Raw genomic sequence first — 11,054 nt, 5'->3', positions numbered from 1 at the left:
GAAAGGCTGAGGGAGCTCCCGGCTCATCAGATGGTCCCCCGTGGGGCTTCCTGTCGCCGCCCTCCCCCTCGAACCGAGGCGCTCCCTGAGGCCCAGAGGAGTGAAGCGCCTTGCCCCCAGGCCCCGAGCGGAGCAGGGGCCTCGGACCTCACCTCATTTCCTTACCATTGCCGCCCCCCAGCCCCCAGCCTCCGCCTTGCAGCCTTGTCCCCAAGCCCTGAGCGTTCCATTCTGGGTCGGCTCCCTCACCCCCGGCCCCTGCTTTGGCCTTACGGGCCTGGCCCCGCACCCTTTGTCCGCAACAAAGGGTTGCTGCGTGTTGCTGCTCGGCTTTGAGGAGCCTCTCGCTTCTTCGCCTGTGGACAGCCTCCCCCGGCAGCGTTTCTGCCTTCCTGAGTGGACTGCGCTGCTACCCCCAGAGCGAAGGGCGGGGGCAGGGGGGCATCTGAGTGTCTGTGTGTGTGTGTGTGCGTGTGTCTGGGTGAATCCTGGGGGGAAGCAGGGAGATGAGGCCGAGGCCGCTCCGGGGAGACCAGGGGCCCGGTCTCTGGGTAGGACGCGAGTCGTCTCCGATTGGCCACGGACGGAGAAGGCCCACCCCCGGGGCCCCCTTCCCGGGGAGGCCCTGGCCCCCGAGGAGACCCTCCCGGTCCACCCCGGATCAGACTCGCGGGCTCTGGCCCAAGGGAATGGGACGACGGGACTCTTTCTGGGCTGAGTGCGGGCGGGGGTGGGGAGGGGGACGACGCTGACGAGGTGCAGGGCTGAGCCGGAAAGGGAAATGGAGGGAGTAGTGGAGCTGGGGAGCTCACTGGGGCCTTTCACTTTCCCTCCCAGGCCAGAAACCCGGTGGGGCGTGCCGGGCCTTCCCCGGCCATCTCGGGCGAGCTGGAGACTGCTGCCCGCCCCTTGGCGGGTCTACCCCGTGCTTGACAGAGCCCAGGTGAGCGAGGAGGAGTTGCCCGTGAGTCCTGGGGGCGGGGACGGGGTGGGGAGGAGTGGGAGAACCCTCGGAGTCGCCCTCGTCGTCGCCCGGGAAGGCTCGCGGACCGAGCTGCTGCCCAGCCAGGCCCTGGAGGAAAAGGCCTCCTCCTGTCTTCCCCCAAATGCGCAGGAGGAGGAGGAGGATTCGGCTTCGCAGGAGCTTTCCCCAGAGGCCAGCCGGGTCACCTTCTTTTTCCCCTCATTGTCCCTAACCTTTTCTCCTGGTCTGCCCTTTTTCCCTGTTGTGACCTTTTCCCCAGCCAAACCATTTCTCCTGGCCTCACCTGTTCGCCTGGGCAAACCTTTTCCCCTCATCTGACCTTTTCCTCTAGCCGAACTTTCTCCCTGGCCTCACCTTTTTCCCTAGGCAATCCTTTTCCCTTAGCGAAAACTTTTCTCCCAGCCAAACCTTTTCTCCCGGCCCGACCTTTTCTCGCGGCGTAACCTTTCCTCCCGGCCTGAACTTTTCTTCTGGACAAACCTTTTCTCCTGGTCTGACCTTTTCTCCCGGCCTCACCTTTCCCCCGTCTCCACTTTGCCCCTGACCTCACCTTTCCAACTCACCTCACCTTGTCACCTAGCCAATTTTTTTCCCTGGCCTAACCTTTTCCTCTCGCCCAACCTTGTTTCCCTTCCAAACCTTTTCTCCTAGGCCACCTTTTCTCCCGGCCTCAACTTTTCTCCCCGTCTGACCTTTTCTCCCGGCCTAACCTTTCCCCCGTCTCCACTTTGCCCCTGACCTCACCTTTCCAACTCCCCTGACTTTTTCCTCTCGCCCAACCTTTTCTCCCGGCCGAACCTTTTCTCTTGGACCAACCTTTTCCTCTTGCCAAGCCTTTTCTCCTGGTCTGACTTTTTTCTCGGCCCAATTCTTTCCCCCAGGCAACCTTTTCCCCTAGCGAAAACTTTTCTCCCAGCCAAACCTTTTCTCCCGGTCTGACCTTTTCTTCCGGCCTAAGGCTTTCCCCCGTCTCCACTTTGCCACTGACCTCACCTTTCCAACTCCCCTCACTTTTTCCTCTCGCCCAACCTTTTCTCCCACCCTGACCTTTTCTCCTGGCCTAACATTTTTCCATGGCCCAATTCTTTTCCGTAGCCAAACCTTTTCTCCTGGACTAACCTTTTCTCCCAGCCTAACTTCTTCTCCCGGCTGAACCCTTTCCTCTCGCCAAACCTTTGCTCCCGGCCTCACCCGTTGCCCTGGTCTAACCATTTCCACGGGTCCACCCTTTCCGCTCCCCACACATTTTCTCTAGGTGCCCCCTTTGTCCCTGACCTCACCTGTTTCTGGGCCTCTACTGGGCAGACAATCCCTGCCCAGTAACGGGCTCACGGTCGAAACGGGGGAGACAGACAGCAAAGCAAAACAGAGCAAAAGAAGTAGTCTAGCGTAGATATCACCAAGATAAATAGAATCATAGATATATACACCTCATTAACAAAATATAGTAATAAATGATATGTACAAATATGCACAGTGCTGTGGGCAGGGAAAGAGTAGAGGGTGGGAGAAGGGGGAATGGAGAGGAGAGGAAGAGCAGAGGGAAAGGGGGGCTCAGTCTGGGAAGGCCTCCTGGAGGAGGTGAGCTCTCAGTAGGGCCTTGAAAAGGAGAAGGAACTTAGTTTGGCAGATGTGAGGAGGGAGGGCATTCCAGGACAGCGGTAGGACGTAGGCCAGGGATCGACGGGCGGGACATGCGCCAACGAGGGACCGTGAGGAGGTGAAGGGCAGAGGAGCGGCGTATACTGGGTGGGCTGTAGAAAGAGAGAAGGGAAGTGAGGTAGGAGGGGGCAAGGTGATGGAGAGCTTTGAAGCCAAGAGTGAGGAGTTTTTGTTTCACGCGAAGGTCGATTGGAGTTGGCAGAGGCAGGAGGCTGGGAGGTCAGCAAGGACGCTGATGCAGGAAGGATAGGCTGAGTGATTATGTGGAGGTGGTAGCAGATTGGATGCAGAGGTAAGGGCCCATTTGAGCGATGTTGCGGAGGTGGGACCGACAGAATTTAATGATTAATTTAATATGTGGGTTGACTGAGAGACAGGAGTCCAGGTTAACGCCTAGGTTACGGGCTTGTGAGACAGGAGGGATGGTGGTGCCATCTACCTTGATGGAAGTCAAGGGGGAGGACAAGGTATGAGTGGGAAGATGTGGAGTTCTGGACCCTAATGTCAGGTTCCCAGAACTGCAACCCCCTCCCGTGCAGAAATGGAGCCAACACCTATACTAACTGTTCAAAAGCAAGGTGGCAGGGGGTGGAGGTCGGGGGTGGGGTGGCGTGTGTGAATGTGTGATGGGGTTTGCTTTTGGGAAAAGATGGAGAGGTGGGAGCTTCCAACATTGGTACAGAGGCTGGTTCTGGAAGTTGAGGCTCTGGCAGGGAACCGGTTCTCTGTCGGACTCGACTGTGAAATGGAGAGAACCGAAGCCCATAATTCTATTTATGGGTCTAATCTCCCTTGGTCCACTGTCCCATCTGCAGGGTCACACTGCAGATCCTCAGTTCCTGGAGAAGGGAGAATCCTTCTCTGTCTGTCGTCAGTATCTTTGCTGGGCCTAGCGTCTGGAGCACAGGGTGGGGTAATCCGGTCCCTCAGACTCATTCATCCACATTTGTCTTTGAAGGCCAGGTTCTTCAACTCCAGAAGGGTTTCAGGCAGGACCGGTGGAGAAGCTCCGGTGACACCTCACTTCCATCAGACCCAGGATCTACTGCCTCCTAACCAAAGGAGGTCTCTGCAGTGAGTCCCGTGTCTCATAGCGAGTTGGAGGCAGGAATGGGAGTGCGAGTCTGTCCTGTCGGCTCTGATACAGAAAGGAACCCCATAGGACCAACCTCAGCAGTGCATAGCTCAGGGTAAGATAATACAAGGAAGAATCTGACCTCCTATTATGCTCCAAACAGAGACTGCTCAATTCATCACCCTTACCTTAAGGGCTATCCCTTTGCAGTGTAGGCACAGTTAAATCAATTCTCCTAATGCCCCATCATTGAGAGATGGAGCTGTGGGTTATGTTCCCTCCACAAAGGGATGGTTTTCCTTTTGTGTTGGTGCTTGTATATGTATGTGAGTGGGGTTAGTTTGGGGTAAGGAGAATGAAGATGGGGCTGCCACTCTTGGTACAGAGGCTGACTCAAATGGAGACTGAGGTTCGGCGTGGAGAACCCACCCTGTTTGATTTGACAGAGAGACTGAGAACCACCTGGGCCCTTAATTCTCTAGATGGGTCAAACGTCGGTGTGCCCGCAGCCCTGTCTGCGGGGTCAACTGAAGGGACCAGTTTGGGCCTAGTGAGGTGGCTTCTGGGAGTGTAGTTTCAGGAGCAGGACAGGGTGGCATCCGTGTGTCCACCCCATTCCTCTCTGAGAAGTGGCATTGTGCGTACTCCTGTCGGAGACCATTCCAACAGGGGTGTGGTGGGGAGGAGCAACACTGGAGTGACTTGTAATAGAAATTGACTGGGTGTTCTGGACCTCCAGTCCCTGGAAAATGAGCCTTTACTGAGGTTCTCAGAAGGAGGCAGGTAAGTATTGATAGAGCAGAGGGTTGCAGTCAGCTTAGCTGTGGTGGTCAGTGTTTTGGGGCAGGTAAGGGGGAGAAGAGTGACCAAAAGGGGGAAAAAAAACCTAGGTTGTGTCATCTCTTACCACTCATTCATTCAATCATTTTTATTGAGCATTTACTCTGTGCAGAGCACTGTACTAAGAGGTTGGGAAAGTACAATACAGCAATAAAGAGACAATCCCTGCTCACTAGGAGCTCACAGTCTAGGGCGGGAAGGCAGACATCCATACAAATACACAGACATCAATATAAAGAAATAAAATTGCAGATGGATACATAAGTGCCGAGGGGAAGGAGGAAGAACAGAGGGAACCAGTCAGGGAGATGCAGAAGGGAGTGGGAGATGAGGAAAAGTGGGGCTGGGAAGTCTTCCTGAAGGAGATGTTCCTTCAGTAAGGGTTTGAAGGGTGGGGGGAGAGTAATCATCTGGCAGATTTGAGGAGGGAGGGCGTTCCAGATCAGTGGGCCAGTGGTCGGCAGCAAGACAGGAGAGGTGGAGGGCCCAGTGAGAAGGTTAGCGCCAGAAGAGTGAAGTTCTGGGCTGGGTTGCAGAAAGAGAGATGTGATGTGAGGCAGGAGGGGGTGTGGTGATGGAGAGCTTTGAAGCCAGTGGTGAGAGGTTTTGTTTGATATGGAGGTGGATAGGCAATCCCTGGAGATTTTGGCGGGGGGGTTGGGAGGTGGGGAGTTGACATGTCCGGTAGGTTTCTGCAGGAAGATGATCCGGGCAGCAGAGTTAGGTATGGACTGGAGTGGGGAGAGGCAGGAGGTTGGGAGGTCAGAAAGGAGGCTGATGCAGTAACCTAGGTGGGATAGGATGAGTGACTGCATTAGTTTGGTAGCAGTTTAGGTGGAGAGGAAAGGGCAGACTTTGTGATGTTGTGAAGGGGAGAAGTGATGCTCCTGGAGACTGAAATGTTGGGCAACAGATAAGAACGTCAGAGGGCAGGATGGGGGAACCCGTCCTCTCAGGCTCACAAATCCACATGTGCCTTCCAAGGCCCGTTTCCTCAACCCCAAATGGGTTTCACCCAAGTCCGGTGGAGAATCTCCCATGACAATTCAATTCCTTGCCAGCGATGCTCCAGGCTTTCTCCACCAGGCACCCAAAGGAGGTTTGGGTGGTGAGCCCAATTTTTGCCCACACCATTACCAGCTCCATGCCTTCTCAGATCAGAGACAGAAAGAAGCCCCATAGAGCTCAGCTCGGGATAGGATGTCCAAGGGCGCAATCTGACCTGCTATTTCTCTCCCAATAGATGGAGAAGCAGCATGGTATAGTGGAGAAGGCACGGGCCTGGGAGTCAGAAGGTCATGAATTCTAATCCGGACTGTGCTGCTTGTCTGTTGTGGGTGGCCTTTGGCAAGTCACTTCACATCTCTGTGCCCCGGTTTCCTCATAGGTAAAATGGGGGCTAAGACTATGAGCCCCTCATGGGACAGGGACTGCGTCCAACATGATTTGCGTGTATCCACCCCAGCGCTTAGTACAGTGCCTGGCACCCAGAAAGCACTTCACAGATACCAGATGGAATAGTTTCCATTCAATTCATGGCCCTGGCTTTGAGGACCATCCCCTTGCAGTGTGGGCACACTCTAGCCAAGCCCCAGACTTGTCCCCACCAGTGAGAGATTAAACTGTGGACTATGTTGCCACCACAAAAGGAAGGATTCGCAGGGAGGGGGTTGTGAGTGTCCAGATTGCATGTATTTGTACACATTCCCTTCTTTTCTGTTCTGGTATGGGCAGCGATTGTCTCTCTTTATTGCTGAATTGTACTTGCCAAGCACTCAGTACAGTGCTCTGCACACAGTAAATGCTCAGTAAATCCAATTGAATGAATGGTGTCCTTTAGCCTCCAACCTGAGTTTTTGTAGGGAGCATAGAAAGATTGGGTCCTGGGTACTGCAGGTCATATCACTCTCCCGCTTAGTCTGCCAATGCACTGGAACCTTCTCGTTCTTGAAGTCCAGACCTCTCCCAGGTTGGGACTGTGGGAATCCAAAGGCAGGGGGAGGGAAGAGTGGAGAAGCCAGGGCATAGATGGTGGTCCTCTCAGAGCTGTTGAGAAGTAACTTGATTGAGGGGGGTGGGGGAATGCCTTTATTTTGGAGAAACCCCATTGGTTTGCATCTCCTCCCATTTTCTTCTCAACTTACAGAAGCACCGTCAGACCACTCGCGCTGCAGAGTGCTGCTGGAGGGAATGTATGTACTAGGACGACCTCGACAATCTCATAGCTGGTGAGAAGGAATTTAACTTTACCTGTCTTCTGCTCAGCTACAGCGATTTCCCCTCCCTGAATGACTCCCATGCCTATTGCTTTCACCATCTGGCCTAGACTTTTAACTCCTGCCTTAAACCCCCAGTGCCCCAACTCCCTTCTTGTCACCAAGGCAACTGCCAGTGCTTAACAAGCTCTTCATGTAGGAAGTATGAGTCAGTACTATCACTACTAAAAAAGAGTCCTCATTCTCCTTCATGTCTTTCTTGTCCTCTCAGCTGCTTGTGACAATGTGGAGCACCCTGTTCCCCTGTGAACTCTATGTCCTCTCAATTTCCCCTTCACAGCCCCCTCCTGGTTTTCCTTCTTGGGCTTTTCTTTCTTCCTTTTCCTCTGACACTTCCTGTGGGTAACCCCCATGGTTGGATCCTCTTATATTCTCCTGCTCTCCCCACTCCCTTAGACATCAGATGGTCCCATAGATACCTACTACCTAGCCTCATTCTTCTCTCCCTATGACTCGGCCCATACAGTTTACTCTTGAGATGAGCTCCTCATCGTGTCTCTCTCTCTCTCTGTGTCTCTCATCTCTCATTATTCTCTCTCTTATTCTTCCTTTGACCCTCTAACTCCTCCCCAACCTTCTCATGTGGCAGACCAGTGTCTCTGATCTTTAAGGATCTTCTGAGATCACATCTCCTCCAGGAGGCAGTGTGTGATTCACTTTTCATCCTTTCACCCTATTTTCCACCCCAAAATTGACACTTCATTGTTTTCAGCAGTTCAAGAGCTGGGCATTCACTAATCTTAATCCCCTTTGGCACCTTGACACTCGAAGCGCAAGTAGAAAGAAGTCTTAGAATATGACGGGTACCTGTAATCTCCTGAAGGGCAGGGACCATGTCTCCTTATTGTACTGTACCCTCCTTCTAAGTACTCAGTAGTTAGCAAAGTTTGTGTGTCGTGTGCAGGATGGACTAAAAGATCTGTAAGCAATGCAAGCATCATTTGGGTCTAGAATCCACCATTCCCGATGTACACAGGTCAGGGTCAGTAGAGAAACATCTGTCTCTCCCCTGGCGTGAACACGTCCTTATTCAAGTGGCCAGAGGAGACCCAAACAGCAAAGGTGTCCTGAGGCCTATCTGGAAGAAAGAGGAAGCTCCCCCAAGAACTTGTCTTAACTTGGTTGGCTAAGAGTAGCCACGGTAGAGACCCCTCCCCTGTGCCCCCTAAAATCATGCCTGTCATTTGGGTGTTCCTGTTTGACCAACCATCGCTTGTGTTCACAGAGGAGCTGAGATGAGGAAAGGGGCCCAAAGAACGGACTAGGTCACGACGGACCACTCGCCCGCCATTCCACTGGACACGCCCCGCTCGAGTTCTCCACGGCCACGAGGCTGTTGACTTTGCAGCATGGATACCGACTGGCTGGCTCCCTGGGCTTCTCCAGAGACTGAGTTAAGATCACTCCCTCAACCCCAATGCAACAATGCCTATTTCTTGAGGTGAAATATTGTGTCGCCAGAGCCCATCTGCTGCCTCCTCCAGAAAGCGATGGGTTTGTTGGAGATACGTATTTGCATCGTGGGGTTGACTTTGAGGTGTGAGGGTGATGTTCATTCATTGCAGCGTATTTATTGAGCACTTACTGTGTTCAGAGCACTATACTGAGGGCTTGGGAGAGTAGAGTATCCTAATAAACAGACCCATTTCATGCCCACAGTGAGCTTACAGTTTAGTGGGGGAGACAGACATTGATATAAGTGGGGATCAGAGGGGGGACAAAGAAAGGGAGCAAGTCAGGGTGCCAAGTAGGTGCTAGAGCTGGGGGAGCTCCTCTTACGCAGCCCAGAGGCCGGTCCTGGATCTCGGCTCCTTGTAGGGAATAGATTCCGCTGACTCGACCGTGGGTCGGAGGAGGCCCGGTGCCCTTAATCTATAGAGGGGTCAAAACTACCTGAGTCCCAGTCCAGTCTTTAGCATCGGCCAGCACAGAACTCTGGTGCCCAGAAAAAGGAGCCCCTAGGTGCCGGTGGTGGCGACAGCCTGGGGAGAAAGAGGACTCAGAATCAAGAATGGGTCAATTTGCCATGTCAGGTTTTGTGTGTCTGTGCGTGGCCCATGACTTGGGAGAAGAGCATTATAGGGAATCTAGGCTGAGACCAAAACAGTGCGTGGCTGCTGGAAGGGCAACAGTTGTTCATGGAAACTGCACTGTGAGTGCAACTCGTTTCCTCACCTGAAAGCAATGGAGTGATTGAGTGAGACTGTGGGGTGCAGGGTCCTTTTGGTGTCAAGAAGAGGTAAAATGAGAACTGCAAGGAGGTTCTAAACCCTCCACTTGACCCAAGGAGGCAGAAAAGTTTACTCCAAAGCCCTGTGTTTCAGAATTTTGTGACACTCTTAATAATGACGATGATAATAAAAATGACCTTTGTTAAGTGCTTACTATGTGCCAGGCACTATACTAAGCATGAGGGTGGATGGTAGCAAATGGGGTTGGACACAGTCCCTGTTGCACATGGGGCTCTCTGTCTTAATCGCCATTTTACAGGAGAGGTAACTGGGGCACAGAGAAGTGAAGTGACTTGTCCACGGTAAAACAGCACCCAAGTGGCAGGGCCAGGCTTGATACCCAGATCCTTCTGACTCCCAGGCCTGTGCTCTCTCTAGTAGGCCCTGCTGCTTCTTGACAGGTCATTAACATGCTCTTTCCCATTCCTTACCCCCTGCCCCCCACCAGGTCTGTGACCCATCAGCTAGGACGCAAACAGGAGTCCCACAGCACCAACACCCTGAAATACACAGCTCGTCATAGGATGACTCGAGGGAGAATCTGACCGGCTATTACTTGGCAAGTAGAGGCTGCTCAACAGCTCGCCCTGGCCTTGAGAACCATTCCCTTAGAGTGTGGGTCCAGTCAAATCAATTCTCAGATTTCCCCCACCCTGGAAAGATGGGGCAATAGGCTCTGCTGCCACCACAAAGGGAAGGTTTGGCTTATATGTATGTGTGTGTGTGTGTGTGAGAGAGAGAGAGAGAGAGAGATGGCCTTAGTTTGGGGGCTAGAATAATGAGACAGGGGCTGCCGATCTTGGTACAGAGCCTGGCTCCAGAAGCTGAGGCTCTGGGCAGGAAACTGGTTCTGTTGGACATGACCATGGGGCCGAGAAGACCAGGGGCCTTACTTCTATAGGTGGGTCAAATCTCTCTGTGCCCATAGTCCTGAATGTGGGTCACCCTGCACATCCTCAGACCCTGGAGAAGGGAAGACGAAGAACAGAGACTGAGGCTCTGCACTAGGATTTGATCTTGTTTGAGTTGATTATGGGATTGAGAAAACCCAGGGCCCTTAATTCTAGAGATGGGTCAAACCCTATTTGCCCACAATCCCATCTGCAGGGTGAACCGATACAAGATGGGCTCCCAGAGAAGGTACCTGTCTGCGCCTGCCCATGGTGGCTTCTGGGAGTGTAGGATCAGGGCCGGGACAGATGACATCCACGTGTCCACTCCATTTCTCTCTCAAAAGCAGAGGCATGCGGACTCCCATCTGGGACCACGTCAACAGCGGTGAGGTGTGGCGGAACAAAGCGGGCAGACTTCACACTAAAAATGGACATGTGTAGTTGTTCTGGACCTCCAGGCCCTAAAGAATGAGGCCCTGCTTGGGGAGGGGGCAGCTAATGATTAATAGGGTAGAGTATTATAGTCAGCTTAACTGTGGTGGTCAGTGTTTTGGGGGGGGGGGCAGAGTGTTTTTTCCCTTGCCCAAATCCCCCCCGCTCCTCCCCAAATTCAGATTGCCTGCAATCTCCTATCCCTCCATCTGCAGGTGTAAGAACTCATTCTCCTGGAGACTGAAGTGTTTGGCAGCAGTACTCCAAGGGCAGTACGGGGAAACCCGGATGCTCAGGCTCACGAATCCCAGGCCAGTTTCCTCAACCCCAATTGGTTTTCAGCCAGGACGGGTGGAGAGGCTCCACTAACAGTTGCTCCCAGGTCTTCTGCCTGGCACCCAGAGGAGATTTTGGGATGAGTCCCAAGATTTTTCCATAACCTTGCCACCTCCATGTCTTGCTGGTACAGACACAGAAAGTGGCCCACAGTGCATAGTTTGGGGTAGGAGAGCCAAGGGAGGAATCTGACCAGTTCTTTCTCTCCAGAGAGAATGTATCCTTCTGGCCTGTATCCCCCTGGCCTTGGGTACCGTCCCTTGCAGTGTGGGCACAGTCGAGTCATTCCCTCGACTTGCCCCACCAGTGAGGATTGAACTGTGG

The 11,054-nt window shown here is 53.3% G+C and overlaps 1 long non-coding RNA gene across 1 annotated transcript; it reads left to right on the top strand.

Moving 5' to 3' along the window:
* The first annotated feature begins 847 nt into the window (after positions 1-847).
* Positions 848-9,623, top strand: LOC114815506. The gene is made up of 5 exons (XR_003763292.2): positions 848-943; positions 3,606-3,837; positions 6,709-6,790; positions 8,064-8,231; positions 9,518-9,623. It is a non-coding gene; the product is annotated as an uncharacterized LOC114815506 (long non-coding RNA).
* The last annotated feature ends 1,431 nt before the right edge of the window (positions 9,624-11,054 follow it).

This window comes from Ornithorhynchus anatinus, chromosome 12 (assembly GCF_004115215.2).
Source record: "Ornithorhynchus anatinus isolate Pmale09 chromosome 12, mOrnAna1.pri.v4, whole genome shotgun sequence".
Classification (NCBI taxonomy): domain Eukaryota; kingdom Metazoa; phylum Chordata; class Mammalia; order Monotremata; family Ornithorhynchidae; genus Ornithorhynchus; species Ornithorhynchus anatinus.
Note: the sequence above shows the minus strand (reverse complement) of the source record. Positions and strands in the feature narration are given on the sequence as shown.